The 15983-nt window shown below is 43.9% G+C and overlaps 1 protein-coding gene across 1 annotated transcript in view; it reads right to left on the reverse strand.

The window, feature by feature from the left end:
* LPP (LIM domain containing preferred translocation partner in lipoma) overlaps positions 1–15983 on the reverse strand; it is a 348054-nt gene that overhangs the window by 58843 nt on the left and 273228 nt on the right. The gene's annotated exons all lie outside the window — the stretch shown is intronic.

Genomic DNA, 15983 nt, shown 5'->3' on the forward strand with positions numbered 1-15983 from the left:
TCTAAACAGCAACAACCACTGAGCCAGGTCCCTTTGCACTTACACTTGCAAAGTCACGTTGCATGATAAACCCTGGACAGTGGAAGGACCAAAATATATGACAGCACACAAGGTGAGCAACTGTGCTTGTCTGAACCTCCTGCAAGGAAAAGAAGGCAGGACAGGAGGCAGAAATCACTCCTCTTCCCACCCCTCATCAGAGGCCATGGGCAGGGGGGAATTTCCTGAGCGATCCCCTGGCCTACTGGGCTCATTCTGTAATGCTGCGCCAGATTTCAGGATCCTCTTTTGGAAAGCCACAACAAAATACCTTGCAATTACTGGGAGGGCCAGTAGCAGAAGCCCCGGCCAGTGGCTACATGGGGGCAGCTCTCCCCAGCCCGCCTTGGCCCCCTCGCAGGTGTCTCTCTGAGCATGCTGTCCCAGCCTGCTCGCCCACTGACTCAAGAGATTGGACTTGCTGGTAGAGCAGTGGAGGGTAGTTCCAGGGGCTGCTGCACCCGACCCCATGCGCAAGCGGTGGCTGCAAAGCAGAGCAGATCTGGAGGCCAGACGAGCTGGTCTCCTCTTCAGATGCTTGGTGTTTGTTACGCAACGGCTTGTGCATCTCCTGCCACCCACTCCTCCAGGTGGGGAGGACCAGAGACTGGCTGCCCACGAGCTCACGCTGCTACTCACTGCAAGCATGCCTTAAACGTAGATCAAATTCTCCTTAGCACTTGCTTTCTGAAGAGCTGAACCAAGGGCGTGGTCAGAAGGGACTAGCTGAGACTCACTCTGATGTAGATTGCAGCCTTTTTGTCTAGGTCAAAAAATTAATTGCCTTTTATTGCGTTCCCAAAGGACTACAGTTAGGATTGCAGCACGAAAGCATCCCGAGGAGCCCAAGCGACGGGTCGAGTCCCTGCAGTGTTAGGTGCTGAGGAAAGACAGAGCAAACATCGTCTTCTTTCCCAAAGACTTTCACCTCCAACAGCTTCCATGTTGCGCAAGGGCACTTCAAACCACTTCTGTCCCCCAGCCCAGCCAACCCATTTCATAAGACCAGGACAGGCGCCATCAGTATGTTCACCAGACTCAAGCCCAGCCAAAAATCACATCCGCTGCTGGGCATGAATGACTCAATTCACTCTTCCATAGCCTGGCTATGCTCCAGCTGGTATTCGGCAGCTTGTCTCTGCCTCACTGCATCACTGGGAGGGTGGTGGCATGAGGTGATTTTTACCAAAGGCTCTGTTCAGCGGAGAAGGTAAAAATGCCTGAGTAATGGCAAAGTTTTGAGTCAGAGATGTTTCCCGTGCCAATGGCTCTGGCCTACCAACCAGGCACGCCTCCTGCATGCCTGCCTGGGGAAAAACGTCTGACAAAAAGCAAGAAACAGGGAGGGAACCTGTCTTCCCCCTGCCAAATGTGAAAAAAAAAGAAAAAAGAAAAAGGGTGGAGAAAGGCTGGATCCCACAAAGAGTAGAGTCCTGAACAAATGGCAGCTCTCACATCCCCAATAGCTTTGAGGCCTGGGGTTTTCAAAGGTGTCTGACTGCGTTATAGGAAGATGTCCCACCAAATTTCAACCAGCACCTCATTTATTTAAGGTCTTTTGAAAACCCTGCCTTTCACAATCCGGCACCAGCCCAAAGCTTCCTTGCTGTTTTGAAACACGCGCTGTCTGCGTGTTGACAGCAGCCCTGCCATAAATCACATCCATCAGGCACTGGAAACCGCCTCACCTCCACGCCAACCATCCACCATCCCTTGCACTGAATTCCATCACTCCAAATTTCTCAGCAGCTGGAACCAACTAACTCTGTTTTTTTCTCATTAAAGCAACCTACTGGACAGAGGTTTCCTTCTTTGCCCCAAAATCTGGGACTTTTCCAGCCAGGTGCAAGGTCCAATGTTTGTTTACTCTCTTGGACAAGTAACAGGAGCTTTACAACCTGGGATGGAGAGGCACTCCCATTCTGGAGGGGACGTGCAACGTTTGTTTCTACACAGGATGACTAGAAATGTCATAACCTTAAAATGCAACATTGGTAGTGAAAGCAAAAGTACTTTTAAAATAAAATTTGATTTTGGTGACACCATATTAATTATGCTAATGTAATTATGCAATAATTACAATTCTACTCATCCTTTGGGTCATGGGGCCGGCATTTACTGGCTGAAGTAGATGGAAAGTAATACTGATAACTCTCTAAACTATTTTCAAAATGATCTTCCTGTGGCACATGCTGCATATCTGGAGTCCATGATGGAGCAGTACTATACCAAGTATCCACAGATCATTATTCTTATTTGTCACATTCTCAGAGCTAGATGGAAAAGGAGACTTTTTTTTTTTTTTTGCTTGGCCTCCATTAGAAGTGAATTAGTGCAAAATATAAGATATATATTTATAAAAAATATTATTTTATTTAAAGAAAGTATGTGGAAAACCCATCTGCACAATTGCATGTGTCACTCTCACACATCCTACAGCTTTTGATTCATAATTAGAAAGGCTTAAAAATAATAAAAAGTTAAAAAAACCTCACACCATGAAGCTAAGCTAAGCTCTTTAGGGGCCTGAAGACTGCTTTGTTTGAGGTGGTGGTTTAAACTCTAAGGCCTGTTGACTAACAGCAGGAGCCATGGGAAATGTAGGTTCTGATCCATATTTATCATGATACAGATTGTCCTGACATTTAACCTGAAGTCCTCCATGAAGAGGCTCTGATGTTGATCAGCATCTACAAAGGCGCGCTCAAAGCATTACTCATCACATTTGTAAGATGGAAGGTTCTTTCTAAATTGGTTTCCATGCGAAGGGCACCAATCTCTGTCTCCTGAATTATTCACACAATTCTTGACCTAAGAATCTTGCTCCGATGGAAACTGAAACCCCAAAAGCTTTCCCTCCTCGTGACAGGGCTGAACCAATCAGAAAGCACCGATCCGATATCCAGAGGTCACGATGAGTCCTGCCAGTTCAATGTCCTTGAGTGGGCACTAGAAAAGGCTATCATCATCAGGGATTGTAAGTGTTTGCCAAAAACTTGGTGTTGAAAAACCTCCTCAACATCCCGAACCAGTGACGGCAGTTTCCATATGAAGAAGGTTGGCAAATCGTTGAGCTCTGAACTTTCAGGGTGCTCTTTACTGGTTTCTTACATACATGGGAGTTTACTGTGAAGACAGTAATTATATTTAATCCTCGTTAAACACATTGGCATGACAGTAGGAAAAACTGATGAACTTATTTACATGTGATAACAGAATCATTTGCAATCCACTAGACCTCCAAATTTAGATCTGAGGTACGTTTACAAATACTCATTTCAGTTTATTCCAAGCCTGATTTTAACTGATGTAAAACTAAGTCAGCTTCAGGTACTTTTGAATTTATATGACCAATCCCGGAAAGGCAATGCTGGTTTATGTCAGTTGGTTTCCATTTGCACCTAGAATGATGCAACTTTGTTATGTTGACAAAGTCAGATGTGATGGGTAGATCGAGGAAGCTATTATTCATACCCTAGCACAGGAAACCATGTGGGAGATTTTCGTCCCAGTGAAAGGCTACACCTTGCAAAAATGAGCATCCAAAACAGAGAATTGCAGCACCATGAGATCCAATGTAAATACTGGAGACTCCAAACATTTTGGAAATATCTTTCATTGCTTTGCACTGCTCTAAGCATCCCCTTTTCAGCTTCTGCACAGATGAGGACCTGTGAAATAATATGCATTATGCAGCTCCTGGGAAGCCTCCAGCCCATATTCTAGACCAAGTGACTCCAGAAGCATTTGAGTTAAGCTTCACATCCATGTACAAACATTAGGACACCTGGAAACAGTCTGAATCCCGGTACTGCTTCATAAGAAAGTCAAAGCAACTTCTCCGTAACGAGACAGAGAGAGAGAGAGAGAGAGAGAGAGAGACTAGCATTTTGGAAACCATAGACCAAATATTTTTTAACTTCTTTTTCTGCAGATGAGCCCTGTCTGAGGTACTAAGGGTCACCATGGGATATTGCTAACTAAGAGGGACACAAAATTAGTAAAACACTTGCCTGGGGAAACAACATGAATATCTCATTTTACAGTGTTATTTCCGCTGCATATTGTTTTGTTCTCTCCTGTCCCCAGAGGACAAGCATGAAGCCACTGCACACACGGATCTCCTGAGAGCTTAGGCTATATTTAGTCAGCCAGACCTCTAGCCAAGCTGATGTCAGCTCAAGCACCTCCTAGTCAACACACACCTATTGAGATGTGACCCTCTATGTGTCACAATTAGACTATGCTCCAAAATATCATCTCGTAAAATGTTACTTATTCTTCTGAACAGCTGCAATTTGCCTAGGCCAGAACAGCTCTTGTAATCAGATGTTTTTTGGATGCACACCATTCCTACTTGCTGCCTAACAGCTGTTATTCATAGTCTCAAGACTTTGGTCATTCACAAGAGACCCGAGGCCACAGGTCAGCTTCTTCCCTTCCCTCCTGAATAAAAGTACGTTGTTCTGCAAAGGGCACTAGGCAGTGAGACTGTGTGTGAACACCTTGCAATTCTACAAAATACAGGAAGCCAAGCCTGGCAGACCTGAAACAGCTTAGTTATGGCTCCTCACCCAATGCCCTGCTATAATCAGAGCAAAGAAATAACAGAAAAAAACACCAAGATCCCAAGACTAACTGTCTTTCTATGAAGTATTGTTTTTGTTTAAAAGACCAAGCCACACTTAGATCAATGGGCCTCACAAACAAAGCCCTTACTTATGAACATGGCAAGACCAGGGCTTGCTCAGGGCACAGAGCTGCAACCCCACAACAGCAATGGCCCTCTGCTCTAAGCTTGAGGGTGGCCTCTTTTCAGACGCCTGTCTCTGACTCTCCTGTTGAGACCCTGAAACTTGTGTTATCTGCGCAGTTTTTTGCCTCAGCCCTCTAGACCTGAAAGAACGTGTCTCTCCCCTGCTTGAGCAAACAGAGCAGTTTCCATTCCTCACTCAGTATAGAGAAAGCAGTGCAGAAAGAGAGTGAAAGACTGTAAATGACAAGCTTTCACTAGGAACTGGCCACATAATTGACACGGCCTTTCTGGCTTTCCTCAGCTGCCTTTCTGAAGGAGGGATGCCATACAGATGGCAATGCATCAGCTGTGCACATCTGCAGTACACATGTTCCACTTTATTCACCTTTTGAATGATACCTGTGAAAAAACATTGGAAATAATTCTAACCATAAGCAACATCCCTTTTTCACTCCTCTACTCTTTACTCATACTCATGTAAATTGAGTATACATAGAATAAGAGGTTATGGTTGTAGGTTGTATAAAGTAGTAGTGGCCTGACGGAATTACACAAGTATGGCACACTGAAGTCTGTGCTTTGCCACTTTATCTTTAGAAGAAGCCAGTGTTTTTAGACATATACAGATAAATGATGGAATATTTAAAAATCTCTCACTCAAACATTCCACTTTTATTGTAGTCACATCCTCCCCAGTCCTGTCCTCCCTCCCCTTTCTCCCTCCTCCAAACACACACATTGGATTTGTCAACCCTGGAGACAGTCACACTTCACAACACCATGCAGGCATCGAAAGCTGGATCAGTTGATGCGAGGTGTTGAGATGGAGAATGAGAAAGAAGGGAACTCCAGTAGAATCCAGAGTCAGTGCAGCATCCTGCACTATATATACGTGCACACACACAAACATATAGGCATTTTAGGATTCTCACTAATGTCAGCCACGGGATAGAAATGAGAAGCAGCTGCCCAGCTCATGGAGATGACAATGAGAACACATGAGCAGAATTAGCTCCACATTGGCAATGATGATTGCCAGGACTTTCCTGTCCAGAAGACCTGACTGCACGTGATAGTCTTCTGAAAAGCATAAATGACCCACATCAGCGTCCTTTCCAAATGTCTCCTTCTAGGAAAGCTCAGTCAGAATTCCTCAGCTCATGTGATCTCAAACAATCCCTGCGTTAAAAAGAGGTGGGAAGTCAGCATTGTCATGTCCCAGCCATTCATCAACACAAGAGAAAAGTCAAGGTGAAAGATTTCGGGCTTTCTGCAGGTTTTTTGGAAGCCAGCAGCTGAATCCACTTGTCTTTCAGGTCAAGCAGATAATGAGGAAATAGTGACATTTAAAAAGCTGGGTTTTTTTCATTTTTTTTTAATTTTAAAAGACAACAAAACCAACCAACCCCTCCCCCCAAACTTTCCCTACTTCCAAATCGCACTCACATAAAATGCTGCACATCATCTGCCCAGTCTGCCCCTGAGAGCACAGACAGAGTCAGAACACATGCATAGTAGATAGTAAGTTATCAACCTCACAAGATGTTGTCTGGAACCAGAATTTGTTGAGGAAATTGTACATTAAAGCTGAACGCTGCTGCTAACCGAATATAGCCTAATTCACAGCTTTGAACAAATAGTTTAGTGTGGCTGGGACAATAATTTGGAAGGACCCATGAGAGAAAATCATTCGCATTCCAAGTCCAGCTGCCTGTCTTTAGCTGTGGACAGTGTCGTACGCTTTGCAAGATGGTTGCATCCACACCTCTAAACTCTTTACAGAGGTGTCTGTTACTGCCAAGGTGTTCTACTGAACCACTTTGCTTAATGTGGAGATTAATTTTGTTGACTGTTAAAACCCATACACCTACCTGTGCTGTCCCCTTTTGACCCTGGTGCTGTGAACATAGTTTCTCAGGGGTTCACTACTAGAGGCAAGTATTTCTACATCTCTGTATGCCCTGGCAGACACACCAGAAAAAAAAAGAAAAAATAAATGCAAATGAGCAAGTTCATAAATGAAAGCTGGTGACGAGGTATCAGATGTTGTCTCACCCTCAATAGTGATGCTCTTGCTATTGAAGTTCCCTCAGCAGGCCTGGCACAGGCAGGGCCATGGGACAGGCACGGTGCTTTGCCACTCTCTCCTAATCAGCTGACAAAATCTGTGCTGGCACAGTCCAGGCAGGTGACATCTTAACAGCAAGTTTCACAAGTCAAAATAGGTTTATTCTGGGCTGCTGGTAGCATCCCAAATGTCTGCCAGGGCTGGCTTCTCGTGATCTGCCTGCCAGTTTGCAATGACAGTCTCCTGACTTTTGAGCACCGGTTGTGACCTTGAGTTGTAGCCAGAGACGTGAAAGCTGTATTCACGTCCAAGATGACATGATGAACAGCAAGGTGCGTTTGCAGACATGAAAACAGCGCAACTCACTAAAAGCAGCAGGAAAGTTCGGCTACTTTTGATTCTTTTCATTCTTTTGATCCTCCTCTACCTCTTTGCACCACCAAGAAACACTGTATTGATTATGCTGACATTGACAGCAGAGTTGGAAATTTTTTTTTTTTCACATCTCAGATGAGAAAGTGGGTTATGATTCATCTCACACAATCTGAGTCAAAGCGATTCCTTAAAAAAATACAGAAAAGAAAAGAAAAAAACAAACAGTTTTGATGCGTTTCCATTAGAAGAGAACAGGCTGGAGGAGAATACTCAGCAAATGCGACAGCCTCGGTTAATTCTTCTTTTACCACATTTCACTCTCAGATAAAATCTGGCCTTTCCCCCCAACTAAACTTCAAATGACACTCAAAATACCCCCAAAAGTTACTGGCAAGAGACAAACCACCATATCAAAAAAGTCAGCATGAGACAAATGCCACCAGAAGAAGAAATAACAAATGCCACACTGTGCCCCCCACCCACCCCCGTGGAACGGTGATTGCAAGCCTGGAAAGTAACAGATTACTATGGTGAATTATCAATTTTCCTAATAGCCTTGAACTATCTAAATGCTGAAGTGTGATAGCATTAGTGGGTACATTATATTAACAGCAGTTAAAATTACCAAGTGTGATCCTGGAGCGCTTTTTTCCCCCTTTCTTATTTTCACAGCCATGTTATTAACGCTGGAAAATAGGGCTTGTGATCTAAATGCTGGGAAGAGCCTTGAGACAGGTTGTGATTTCAGACACAATCAGACAAGGCCCATGAGTCCGTTTTGTTGATTTTCACATAAAATAAAAGAGTGTGGCCATGGCTGTGGGTAAGGCACGGGACTTAGAGGAATTCTAGGCTGAATTCCCTCTTTGCTACTGGTTGTCTCCATGACTCTGAACGAGTCATCTAAACTCTGCCAGTCAGCCCCTCATTTGTAAATTAAGGACAATAATAATTTCCTGGTCCTTGCCATATTTTCAGTTTGGGAGCTCTGAGGGATGCATACTGTTTCCTACTTTAGGTTTAATTTGCACATAGTACAGCAAGACCACTGTCTTGCTAGCAGGCCTTAGATGTTACTGCAGTACAAATAAACCATAATATAACACGGAAGCCACTGCAAATTTAGTGCAACCAGCTTCAAACAATAGGTGAGCTGTTTTTAGTTTTTTAAAAAAGGGTTCATTTATGCCAGGTCATGTGCATAACTAACTCAAAACAAAGAGAAATTAAATTGGTTTCATGTTACTGGGACAAAGATTTGCCCAGGACTGCGTGGTTGGAAGTGTGGTTTCTAACTCCAGCTCCAAAACTGACTGCCTGTATCTCTCTCCACAACCTAGCCATAAGTTATGACCAAAAAAAAAAAATGTCTTGAGGCTTAAAACACTCCAAAGCTCTATTTGAAGTGAAAATTATTTCTATAAAACTACCATCCAGAAAAACATTCTCACTCATTCATAGAAACACATACATACACCCCCTCTTAAAATACCTGTACGTGAGAATTTAGTGCTTATGAAATCCTGGATGGAACCTCCCGGATTTACTCATGTCCATAAAAAAGATGTAACAGAAGGAGAGGGAGAACAAACCTTCTCCATCCCACATGCCCTTACACTAACAGCCTGCCTTCAGCTCCTGGCCTCCTCAAGGAGATTCCCAACCAGGGTTCCTTTGGGTGCCACAATTTATGTTTTTTAGTGAAGTGACGACGTACTCACAGAGAAACCCCCTGAGACCAGACAACTCATTTCATGTGGGGCAGGAAACAGCCATAAGGTAGGTCACACTTTCGCTTCTTAACGACTTGAGTTAGCTACAGACTAATGATCTGCAGCTGAAGACTTGATGGCTCTTTATCAATTCTTCAGCCATTTCAGTCCATACAGAGTTTACTTTGGGCACATAGGCTTATCATGAACAAGCTGGATTCTCTTTGAACTGCTTCTCAAATAAAAGCAGAAAGACTTACTTTGTTTTCATGTAGGACTATTAATTTTGAAGGATTTGGCTAGTAGCCTCATCATTGTCCAAAGTCTTTTCAGAAAGAGACTGAGCTTTGCTATCCATTTCTACAGTTTCTGGCACATTAAGGGCCCTATCACAACTTAAGAAGTATCTACCACCCTCACGATTATTTTTTTTTCTATGGATATGTTAATTTTTAAACATGCTGAAGAATCCTGTAGAATAGAGCTGTGCTTCAGAAAGACACATACCTGATATTTGATTATCACATTTCACTCCTGTTAGAAGACAGCAGGAAATTATCAGCTTTCATTTACTGACTGTTGGGACAAACCTAATTCCACTCATGGCCTGAAACCTGCTTTCTTTCATAGCACACAGGTGATCACAGAAATCCCTTTGCTAAAATGCTATCTTGGTATTCTGCACATATTCTCCATTAAATGACTTCTGCATCAAATTAGTTCTGTTTAAAAGTAAAAGTATGTCTAGGTCGACTGCCAGCAATTCGAGCTAAACCAGGGACTTAAAAACACCAAGGAAGTCATGCTGTTTGCTACCTGTTCCAGCTGGCATTTTATCACCTGCAGTAACAAAGGGTAATTTTGGTTTTTGATGCAAGATTTAGACCACATCTGTGAAGCAGTGCTGGTCTCTGAAGAGACTACACTTCAGAAACACTCATGATGCAAAGTCTCATCCACTCTTGTGAGATAAGAAGAGGAAAGAAGGAACGTGAGTCTCCTGCCTTCTGGCACATGCGGGTACCAGGTGCTCAGGGCTTACAGGAGTGCAACCTTCCCTCATTCCTGACTGCTACGTCTGCTTGATCTTCATTAAGAGACATGTACTCAAGACTTTGTAAGACTAAGATCCTTGGCATAAAAAGATCTAGGTGATTAGCTTCACAAAACATCTTTCCCACAATTACCACAGAGTAGGATGTGGATCACACCAATAGAAGGAAGAATCAAACTTTTGCATCCATTTCACACAGCCTTTCAAACACTGAAAGGCAACTTAAACCAGCTCACAGCCTCTTCGTCTCTGTCATTTTCTCTTGTCTTTCACAAGGCTGGAGATGAATGCATGTAGACATGGTATATTTTACTTGCTGATCTCCTCTTTTCCTCTTCCCACTTTGGAGCTGTGGGCCAAAATTCACCCGTAAGTTGCGTTGAGACTATCCTTATAAATTTGCTCTCCGAGCTCTACCTGCACTTGCTGTGCAAGGATGCCGGCAGCCGCAGGACTCCCCGGGAGAGAGCTAGACGGGGTGGCAAGCATTGACAGAAGTGAGACAGAGAAAACAGGCTCTGAAAGCCATTTACCAGGGTAATTAAAGCCCCTGGGGAGCAGAGGGAGGGTGACTCCCCTTGCGGCAGGCCACAAGAGGGCAGCTGGATGTTGATCGTACCGCGCCATGACCTCCCTGAGTGGAGGCTGCTCCAGCCTTAGAGGCCGTGCGCAAATGCTGGAATATGGCTCGAACATAAGAAATAATGACTTGAACTACAATAGAGAAAAGGGTCCCCATTATATTCTTCCTGCTTTTGTGAGCGGTTACATAACAGAAAATGACTGTTGGGTCATCGGTCGTTGAAAACCTAACCTACTATTTTCTGACCCAGACGATGTTCAGATGAAGATGTATGCTATCTTGCACCAGAAACCCTGCCTTTAAACAAAACACATGATGACATATCGCATTACATGGCAAAATTACGATGTAATTATGCTTTTGGAAAAATAATATGCATCTTTTAATAATAACCATTTCAGAAGAGACCTAGGAATACAGGCAAGATATGACAACTTCCATTTTCTTTTTCTGATGGTAATTCAGATGGAACTAAGAGGCTACCTGAGCTTCTTAGAGGCTACAGAAATACCTGAAAAAGACTGAAATACAACGCAGAACATGTTCAGTTTAGAGACACTAGAACTGTTCAGCGCACAGAACCATGTCAAAGGAAACAAAGACACCATGAACTGAAGGAAGCTCTACCTGGACAACCTAGTGTGTCTCTTCATGTGAAGCTTCTATGACTCTACCACGCTCACTCCCTTCGACACCATTTGGACATCAGGTCTCTGGTCCTAATGACGGATTTTTAGCTTATGAATAGAAGCTTAACGGAGACGCAAAGCCAGTAAGTAGAAAGGTTGACAGAGCCTTGGCAGATTTCATACTGGTGCCACTTATTGTTCTTTAGACATAACTGTGACACAGCATCTCAAAGAACCGCTGGAGATGAAGGCTTCTCCATGGGGGGCACTCATACAACTGCTGTTGTTAATCAGCTCTGTCTGAAGGACTATGCAGATTAAGTGCCCTGCAAATAGGGTGAAGAGGAAAAAAGAGAGTTTGAAAAAGTAAAATGATCTGCCACAGGTCTCACAAGAGGTCAGGATGAGAAGCAGAAAAGGAAGTCAAGCATCCTGTTTGTTAGCCTTGCTCCTCAGCCTAACTCTGCACACGGCAAATACACATAAGAAAACTACATATCCTGAATCATAGAATCATAGAATGGTTAGGGTTGGAAGGGACTTCAAAGATCATCTAGTTCCAAACCCCCTGCCATGGGCAGGGACACCTTCCACTACACCAGGTTGCCCAAAGCCTCATCCAACCTGGCCTTGAACTCTTCCAGGAATGGGGCATCCAAAACTTCTCTGGGCAACCTGTTCCAGTGCCTCACCACCCTCAGAGTGAAGAATTTCTTCCTCATATCCAATCTAAATCTGCCCTCTTTCAGTTTAAAGCCATTGCCCCTTGTCCTATGACTACACGCCATTGTAAAAAGTCCCTCTCGAGCTTTCCTGTAGGCCCCTTTTAAGTACTGGAAAGCAATAAGATCACCCCGGAGCCATCTCTTCTCCAGGCTGAACAGCCCCAACTCTCTCAGCGTGTCTTCATAGCAGAGGTGCTTCAGCCCTCGGATCATCTTCGTGGCCCTCCTCTGGACTCACTCCAGTAGCTCCATGTCCTTCTTGTGTTGGGGACTCCAGAGCTGAACGCAGTATTCCAGGTGGGGTCTCACAAGAGCAGAGTAGAGGGGCAGAATCACCTCCCTCGACCTGCTGGCCACGCTTCTTTTGATGCAGCCCAGGACACGGTTGGTTTTCTGGGATGCCAGCACACATTGCCAGCTCATGTTGAGCTTCTCATCCACCAGCACTCCCAGGCCCTTCTCCTCAGGGCTGCTCTCAATCCATTCTCCGCCCAGCCTGTACTTGTGCTTGTGCTTGCCCCGACCCATGTGCAGGACTTTGCACTTGGCCTTGTTGCACTTCATGAGGTTCTCACAGGCCCACATCTCCAGCCTGTCAAGGTCCCTCTGGATGACATCCCTTCCCTCCAGCGTGTCCACAACACTACACAGCTTGGAATCATCAGCTCTGAGACAAATCAAGGTCCCTTTTTTGCATGAACTGAGTGCTTCCAACAGGATTATCTTAATACCTCTCTTCTCCTCATGTGCATCCCTACGGCACACTGGAACTACAAAAAGAGACTGCTATGTTATCAAATACATAAAACTGGTGGTTCCTTTGGTAGCTCTGAGCGCTTACGGTAAAATACTCGCGAAAGTTTTTTCCCACCAGTCAGGGAAACTCCTCTGCTGTGGGGAGTGACTCAGCTGGGACATAGTCCAGAAGGCAACAGGAGATGAGGGGCCCCGATGGCACTTTTCCAGTCTTAATCAGCACTGTCTGCACGGTGATAGAGACCGATAAGCTGCCAGAAGTAATTTCTTTCTATGAGACTTGAAACAGTGGTCTAGAACAGTTATGACCTTTGTGTGTGTGTATTTTTTTTTAAATACAAAACCAAAGGCTTTAATTTCCCATGGTGGCCAACAAACAATTTTGATAGTTTCATCCTAATCTCCTGTAAATATCCATTTCTCCTCCCCCAACTTTACTCAATTTCCACTCCACAAAGTATATTTTTTTTTTTTCAACAAATCAGACATGCCTATCAACAATACCACATTTATCAACGGGGAGGGCTGTGACAGAGAGAAACCATCCCTACTGCACAGTGCACAACACATTTGGGAATCCTTTCTAATAAAAAAGGGATTTGATTAAAGACAGCCAACTACCACAGATCAGCAACTGAGTCAGCAGTAAAGAAGGAAGAGTAGCTTAGACTTAAGAGATTTCAATTTGCTGATCTGCCAAGGACTTCTCAGGAGAAGCCACTCCATAACCTGCAGGAGGGTAGGAGGGGACATACACCAAACATCTGGGTGCTTAGACTTAGTATGGCAGTATGCCCTTTCAACAAAACTAAGTTAGGAAGAATACCCAGTATGCATGTTTAACTCCTAAAAATTCAGGGTTTTTAAAAGTATTATTTATTTAATAATTATGTGATGGTATTCCCATGCTTAAGCACTGCCTTGCCCATGGCAGCTAGAGGATTTCCCAGTGACTGGACCGTGCTGCTGTGGTAAGTCTATGCAGAAAACAGCTGCAAACTATGATCTTGCTGCTCCGAAATGTCTCCAGCATGCTGCCTCTGGCTCCTACCATGCACTCGGGCTCCCTGGGAACACATATGTGCTCGCATGAGTGATCACTGCCTAGAACAGTTTCATCGACTCCAAAATCACCTTCAGTAACTTCCACTCAGGGAAGCTGCAGAGAGGTGTAGTGAGCACAGATCTGATGGAAGTGCTGGCTGTCCTGCTCCTTAACTCACCTCATTTGGTCTGCCAGCAGCACCAGCCAGCATTTCCAGGGCAAAGAGACAACTTCGGTGGCTCCTACTCCTTTTCCCTCCCCAGGAACCTCCACTCTGCTCATGCTGACTTCAGAATCAAGATGGCTTGATCAAAAACCAGAGATACGGCAAGTGAAATTGCAGAAGGAAGATGGTTACAGAAAAGATCCCAGAGTGCTGACAGGCCAAGTAAAATGACCTTTCTCCAGCCTGACAGTTCAAATGTAATTATTCGAACAAATTATTTTCATGACTTAATATAACGCCTTGCAGCTTTCTAGCAAGGTTAATTAGATTCCTCAATTCAAAACCTATCTGCTCTTAACCAACTTTTAATACGCTGAAATCCAGTTTTCTAAATTCAAACTAATAAAAGTGATTAGCTGACAGCTATCTGGTATGCTACAATTACCATGGCATTTAGACCTCAGGCAGAAGATATTTAATGCAAATCAGAGTCAATGTCTTTGCCCATTTGTCCTTTTTCTGATTATTTGATCAATGTGCCATATGAATCTTGTAAAATCCACGCTACCATTCTAAACAAATAAAGAACAAAGGCAGAGATATTGGTTGAGACAGTTAACCAAAGTTGAAAGATTCTTTTTTTCCTCCTACACTTAATTTGTTCTTTCCACATGAGCATGAAGTTACTGAAAGGCACTGGCTGACAGCTCAAGCAGATGGGTATTTAGTCCTGACATAGCCAGAATTATCACCAAACCCCTGGCCTGCACTGCTGTATCAAAAAGCATCATCCACTGCAACTCCAGAGACCATCTTCCCCTGGGAGTAGCTCAGGCTGGAATAAACCTAGGCAGATGAGGGCAGCCCATCTCTTTGATTTTATCCAAACATAAAAAGCAGTTGTGCTCCAGAACTGCTGGCTTTGGTTTATGTTTTTCTTGGTAGGTACATAATTAGTTGTGGCTGTGTCTCCCAAATGGCTGCATGGGCACAGCATGCTTAGCGAGCTGAGGAAGAGTTCAGCCCGACACACAGTTCCTCTGCACATCAAGAATGCCAAAGCTGGACATCGCTTCAGAGATGACCTTCAGTGGCATAGACTCAGTGCAATTAGAAGATCAATCAGGTGCAGCTTGTAAATAAACATCACTTGCCTGAGGTAGGACTAAGGTGGTTGGTTGGTTTTTATGTTCCAGGTTTCATCATGCATGATTATTTCATCTTTGATCATGCCACCACTTATAAACAACACTGACAAAATTTCTGAATGCTCTGGAGCCTCCTTTCCATTTTCTTGTCTCCTGCTGAATTAAGAGCTATTGGCATGGCATTGATCTGACCTCCCATCTGATAGCCAAATTGATGACCTAACGTTCAGAGACTTTATGTTCCAACCCTTTGAGCTATGCATCTCTTTTGGATGAAAAAACTTTTGACGTACTACACTCTCAAACAGAGCAGAGCCATCTTAGTTATACAGTATTAGTCTGCAAAACCCGAGCATTTCTGCTTCACAAATACAAGTGCTAAACAAAACTAAAGCTCCACTTCAGGAAGCAATTTCTGAGATGTGAGGAAAATTAATCACTAGAACAGCTTATCGGGGTAGGTGGTTGACTCACCATTGCTTGAAGTCTTTAAGATAAGATTAGATTTTTTTTTTTAAACTCATGATTCAATCATGTTTCTGGGAAAAAATGTGAGTAGGACATTAGGCAGTATAATGGCAAGGTCCTTTCTGACCTTGGAGCCTGTGAATCTCCAAGTTCTTTGTTCACCTGCCTACCTTTTTGGGCTATGAGGAGAACTAGGTGGGCTTTGGTCCATCAGCCAGCTCCTGCCACTCACAGCTCTGCACTAAGAAAATGACTGTAATCAAATCTCATGCTTCAGGGCTTCAGCCATTTGCCTGAAGGGAGTGGGAAAAAAGTTTCGCCCTCTTGCCCGCCCACGCTAATGGCTAAATACATGTTATGTTTGTTTGGTTGTTGCTTCGCTTTTAAAACATCAAAGAGTGGACACAAATGGATACGGGCAGAGACGAAGTCAAATGCAGCAGCACAGAAAATGCACTC

The sequence above is a fragment of the Tauraco erythrolophus genome, chromosome 11 (assembly GCF_009769465.1).
Source record: "Tauraco erythrolophus isolate bTauEry1 chromosome 11, bTauEry1.pri, whole genome shotgun sequence".
Classification (NCBI taxonomy): domain Eukaryota; kingdom Metazoa; phylum Chordata; class Aves; order Musophagiformes; family Musophagidae; genus Tauraco; species Tauraco erythrolophus.